Genomic DNA, 6,717 nt, shown 5'->3' with positions numbered 1-6,717 from the left:
GAGATTTAATGATGATTTTTCATATAAAGTTTTTATCCTAGATTATTTAAACCCTTTCCGTAAAGTAGTAATACAATTACATTCTTGGCGACGACTCACCTGTCTAAAATCATGGAAATGCAATTTTACCACAATCTTGCTGAAATGAACAAATCAATTATAAGATTAAAATATTAAATGTAGGACTGACATTCCAACTATGCTTTATCTTGGGTCTTGTTTTGCAAAATATGTACAGTATATTATATATTAATATATAGTATATGAGGCAGCACGGTAGCTCAGCTGGAAAGCGCTGGCCTCACAGTTCTGAGAACTGGGTTTCAAATCCTGGCCCTGCCTGTGTGGAGTTTGCATGTTCTCCCCATGCCTGCGTGGGGTTTCTCTGGGCACTCCGGTTTCCTCCTACATCCCCAAAACATGCAACATTAGTTGGACACCCTAAATTGCCCCCTAGATGTGACTGTGAGTAAGGCTGTTCATCTCGATGTATACTGCGACTGGCTGGCATCCTGTTCAGGGCGGACCCTTCCTCATGCCCGTTGACAGCTAGGATAGGCTCCAGCACTCCCTGCGACCCTTGAGAGGATAAGCAGCTAAGAAAATGGATGGATGGCTAGATTGTACATGCATATTGTAAAACAATGGCTGGTTAGTGGGAGGCTAAATTTACGGGAGGACTGTGTGTGCGTGTGTATGGTTTTTTTTTGTAATTTTATATATTGGTGATTATCTAAATGTGTTGAATGGATCCTCTTAAAAATGAGAGAATACACACTAATGGGCTATTTTTTGATGATTGATTTGCACTTCTGAGTACCTGCAGCTTTTGTACAATTGATATTGTCTCAGACTATCGCATTACTGGTCACTTAAATTGCATACATTTCTTGAAATCTTGGCGTCCTTTACACAGTTATGATTGGACTGGACATTTGCTTTATTGGGTAATCAAGATGCTCTAATTGCCAGAGGACTCTGCATCCTTTTGGACAATTGTCCCCACAAAAAAGTGCAGCATCATTGCCACATTACCAACAACCTTTAATTGCGCCATGACTGTTCTCGCAATGTCTTCATGTCACAAAATTATTCTGTTATTGTACTAGAGCGGCTCAAACTTCTTCTTCTTTTCCTTTTGGCTTGTCCCGTTAGGGGTCCCCACAGTGTGTCATCTTTTTCCATCTTAGCCTATCTTCTGCATCTTCCTCTAGAACCCCAACTGCCCTCATGTCTTCCCTCACCACATCCATAAACCTTCTCTTTGGTCTTCCTCTCGCCCTTTTGCCTGGCAGCTCCATCCTCAGCACCCTTCCACCAATATACTCACTCTCTCGCCTCTGAACATGTCCAAACCATCGAAGTCTGCTCTCTCGAATCTTGTCTCCAAAACATCCAACTTTGGCTGTCCCTCTAATGAACTCATTTCTAATCCTATCCAACCTGCTCACTCCGAGTGAGAATCTCAACATCTTCATTTCTGCCACCTCCAGTTCTGCTTCCTGTTGTTTCTTCAGTGCCACCGTCTCTAATCCGTACATCATGGCCGGCCTCACCACTGTTTTGTAAACTTTACCCTTCATCCGAGCAGAGACTCTTCTGTCACATAACCACCAGACACCTTTTCGCCAGCTGTTCCAACCTGCTTGGACCGATTTCTTCACTTCCTTACCACACTCACCATTGCTCTGGATTGTTGACCCTCGCTATCTCTTCTCCCTCTAGCCTCACTCTTCCCCCTCCGCCTTTCTCATTCACGCACATATATTCTGTTTTACTTCAGCTAATCTTCATTGCTCTCCTTTCCAGTGCATGTCTCCATCTTTCTAATTGTTCCTCTGCACGCTCCGTGCTTTCACTGCATATCACAATATCATTTGCGAACATCATGGTCCGAGGGGATTCCAGTATAACCTCATCTGTCAGCCTTATCCATTACCACTGCAAACAGGAAGGGGCTCAGAGCTTATCCCTGATGCAGTCCCAACTCCACCTTAAATTCTTCTGTCACACCTAAGGCACACTTCACCATTGTTCTGCTGCCATCATACATGACCTGTACTATTTTAACATACTTCTCTGCCACACTCGACTTACGCATGCAGTACCACAGTTCCTCTCTTGGTACTCTGTGATGGGCTTTCTCTAGATCCACAAAGACACAATGTAGCTCCTTCCGGCCTTCTCTGTACTTTTCCACTAGCATCCTCAAGGCAAATAATTCATCTGTGGTACTCTTTCTAGGCATGAAACCTGAGTCTAGCCTCCACTACTCTTTCCCATAACTTCATTATGTGGCTCTTCAACTTCATTCCTCTAGAATTCCCACAGCTCTGAACATCCCCTTTGTTCTTAAAAATGGGAACTAGAACACTTTTCCTCCATTCTTCAGGCATCTTTTCGCCCGCTAATATTCTGTTGAATAAGTTGGTCAAAAACTCCACAGCCATTTCTCCAAATTGCTTCTATACCTCTACCGGTATGTCATCAGGACCAACTGCCTTTCCATTATTCATCCTTTGTAGTGCTTTTCTGACTTCCCCCTTAGTAAGCATTGCCACTTCCTGGTCCTTCACACTTGCCTCTTCAACTCTTTCTTCTCTCATTTTCTTCATTCATCAACTTCTCAAAGTATTCTTTCCATCTATTGAGCACACTACTGGCACCAGTCAACACATTTCCATCTCTATCCTTAATTACCCTTACCTGCTGCACATCCTTCCCATCTCTATCCATCTGTCTGGCCAACCTGTAGAGATCCTTTTCTCCTTCTTTCATGTCCAACCTGGTGTACATGTCTTCATATGCCTCCTGTTTAGCCTTTGACACCTCTACCTTTGCCCTACGTCGCATCTCGATGTACTCCTTTCACCTCTCCTCAGTCCTCCCAGTATCCCACTTCTTCCTCGCTAATCTCTTTCCTTGTATGACTCCTTGTATTTTGGGGTTCCACCACCAAGTCTCCTTCTCTCCTTTCCTACCAAAAGACACACCAAGTACTCTCCTGCCTGTCTCTCTGATTACCTTGGCTGTCGTAGTCCAGTCTTTCGGGAGCTTCTGCTGTCCATCGAGAGCCTGTCTCACCTCTTTCCGAAAGGCCGCACAACATTCTTCCTTTCTCAGCTTCCACCACATGGTTCTCTGCTCTACCTTTGTCTTCTTAATCTTCCTACCCACCACCAGAGTCATCCTACACACCACCATCCTATGCTGTCGAGCTACATTCTCCCCTACCACTACTTTACAGTCAGTAACCTCCTTCAGATTACATCGTCTGCACAAAATAAAACCCACCTGCGTGCTTCTACCTCCACTCTTGTAGGTCACTATATGTTCCTCCCGCTTCTGGAAATAAGTGTTCACTACAGCCATCTCCATCCTTTTTGGAAAGTCCACCACCATCTGTCCCTCAAAGTTCCTTTCCTGGATGCCGTACTTACCAATCACTTCTTCATCGCCCCTGTTTCCTTTACCAATATGTCCATTACAATCTGCACCAATCACAACTCTCTCGCTGTCTGGGATGCTCAGAACTACTTCATCTAGTTCCTTCCAGAATTTCTCTTTCAACTCTAGGTCACATCCTACCTGTGGGGCATAGCTGCTAACCACATTATACATAACACCCTCAATTTCAAATTTTAGTCTCATCACTCGATCTGATACACTTTTCACCTCCAAGACGTTCTTAGCCAGCTCTTCCTTTAAAATAACCCCAACTCCATTTCTCTTCCCATCTACTCCGTGGTAGAATAATTTAAACCCCGCTCCCAAACTTCTAGCCTTACTACCTTTCCACCTGCTCTCTTGGATGCACAGTATATCAACCTTTCTCCTAATCATCATGTCAACCAACTCTTGAGCTTTTCCTGTCATAGTCCCAACATTTAAAGTCCCTACACTCAGTTGTAGGCTCTGTGCATTCCTCTTTTTTCTTCTGACGACGGATCCGGTTTCCTCCTCTTCTTTGTCTTCGACCCACAGTAGCTGAATTTCCACCGACGCCCTGCAGGTTTTCAGTGCCAGGGGTGGGGGGGTGGCGGTTGTTAACCCGGACCACGACCGATCCGGTATGGGATTCTTTAGATGACCACTCATATTTGTTTGGCAGTTTTTACGCCAGATGCCCTTCCTGACGCAACCCTCTGCATTTATCCGGGCTTGGGACCGGCCTATAGATTGCACTGGTTTGAGACAAATTCTTTGTTTTTGACATACTCAGCAATAAAGATTATGACTTCAATTAAATATGCACCGCAAACAAATAAATTCACATTATTATTTACGATGTCTGACTCACACACCCACACATCGGTCGTAACATGATTGGCTCGTGCGTCACAAGAAGGGCAAAGCTACGCAGATGTAACCAGATGACTATCCCAAACATGTGCCACATTTCTATGAAATGACGTTTGCTATGGTTAGGTGTAAGGCTAGGCTTGGGGTTTTAGGTGGTTTAGGAGGGATTAAGGTAAGGCTTCAGGTAGGTTACTTTTCCTATCCGGCAGCAGCAGGGGGTGTGCTGCCTGGAAACTATATAGAAATCCTAATAACACGTCAGACAGTGCTGGTTGCGGTTTCTCCTTCCGTCATCCCATCCTGTGTTGGATCGGAAGTTACGGCACTAAAGGAATACCCGACAGACACTGAAAATGTTGTTTTGGACCATTTTCGTCAGGTGAAAGCTTTCGATAATTTAGAAATTTGTACTGACCCAAGCAGGCCAGTGTCTATTTGTGGGCAGTGAGCAGCGTATTGGCCTTGGGTTACTCTTAATGTTGGACTCTGCAATCAATTGATGAGTGAGGCCTTATCGAACTTAAAAGTCTCCAAATGCTCGGAATTTCAGCCTCTCAACACTAAATATTTCTGCTCTTTGTAGTCCTCCAAGAAAGCAGAAGATTATGTTTGTCTTTAACCTTTAATAAGATATTTTTAAACACCTGCCTTTACTATGGGAAACAACATTTTTACCCATTTTCTCATGTTTTGGACCAAACTACGTAAATATGTTTGCCAATTAGAATTAACGCTCTGTTTTTGAATACAGCGTTCCCTCATTATTCACGGGACTTACATTCCGTTCTCTGAATAATGGATGCACTATTAATATACACTGGTTGCACTCACAGCACCCATGCCAGCACGTTTTAGCATGTATGTAAGCAACCATGTGACGATACTCGTGAGGCGGTGAGGAACAATTACAATTCACTTCGGTTAGCAGAAAAAAAATGTACTTTGCCCAACACACTTCATGTACAGGCAGGTCATTACTGACGATGCTGTACACACTCACGGTGTCACATCAAAACAAAAATGATCACACCACAGCAAACAGAATAGGATCACGACCAAATAATAAGGATGGAGGTCCTCAGTGCCGCACCAACATCTACACTTTGGTGGACAAGTTACACAATAACCTTCGCAAATGTTGGAACTTAGTGTGCATATAAAGTGCACCCCACTGTAAGGCAACGTCTTATGTGGCACCTCAGCTATTTAAAGGACTTGTGGCACAAAAAAATATATACATTTGTTTTTTACCCAAAATAAATAAATCAACTGGAATGGAATCATCTGTTTTTTCACAGCACGTCAGAATGTTGCTGTATATAGATTTTTTTTCATCTTGCGCCATGAAAAATCTATGGAAGAAAAGTGACGTACGTTGCAGACATCAGGTGCAGAATCAAGTGTATTTACCTCTTGTACAAGCAAGAAATTAGCTGTTTTTTCTGGGTGTTTGTCAAAATGCCGGCTCGATTTTGCTCGAACACTGAGGCGGATGGATTCACTCTTCACACGTTTCCAAAAGACCCGATTTGTTGTGAAAAATAGATTTCACAGGTGCAAAGGACAAGAGCTGTGTGGGTTCCAAATGACACGTAAGGGTGTATAGAGCTAGTAAAAAATAACTGCAAGAGACTAATTTGTCTCACAGTTTATAGCATAGCTCTAGATTAATTGTGATAAAGTAAGTTTCTTTCGGCTTGTCCCTTTCGGGGTCGCCACAGCGTGTCATCTCAGATGAACGCACATATGTTTGGCACAATTTTTACGCCGGATGCCCTTCCTGACGCAACCCTTCTCAGGGAGTGGAGGCCCATTTACTTTACCAGCATGGGTCCTCCTGAGTACGCTACATACACAAGACTTGTAAAAGATCGTTATTGTTAAAAGGATGTTTTTAAAAGATAATCATGTACAAGTCGATCAAAGCATACAGCGCCTCCAAACAGTTCACTTTTCAAGTACAGTTGGGAAACTCATTTTTTTAAAACCCCAGATATGTCTTGTGCTCTGTCCATGTTGAGGAGTCATTCTTTGACTCACGTCCTGCTCTGAAGGCAAGTTTGGGCATTGCGGTCTGCTGCACGAGGGTTCTGCATGACACGGCTGTACTGACTAGCTTCCCTCGACTCGAACATGGACAGTGAGCATTTGTATGAAAAATGCCCCACCAAGAAAATGTCTAGGTCCAGGGCCATCGAGAAGTGAGAGAAGTTATGAATAAGCTGTCAAATACCTGTAATAAGTTGTCAAGAGTGTTTTGAATGGCGAGGATTCCAGTGCGATGTCTGCGCATGACATCACACACACAAATATGACCACCACTGCGATGCGCATTATATCAAGTCAGAGGGACGCAACTTTGTGCTTTTACAAAAAAGTCCCAGCTCACTTTTTCCGACTGGTTTTATCATCAAA

Source organism: Syngnathoides biaculeatus, chromosome 9 (genome assembly GCF_019802595.1).
Source record: "Syngnathoides biaculeatus isolate LvHL_M chromosome 9, ASM1980259v1, whole genome shotgun sequence".
Taxonomy (NCBI): Eukaryota; Metazoa; Chordata; class Actinopteri; order Syngnathiformes; family Syngnathidae; genus Syngnathoides; species Syngnathoides biaculeatus.
This window is presented reverse-complemented; position numbering follows the sequence as displayed.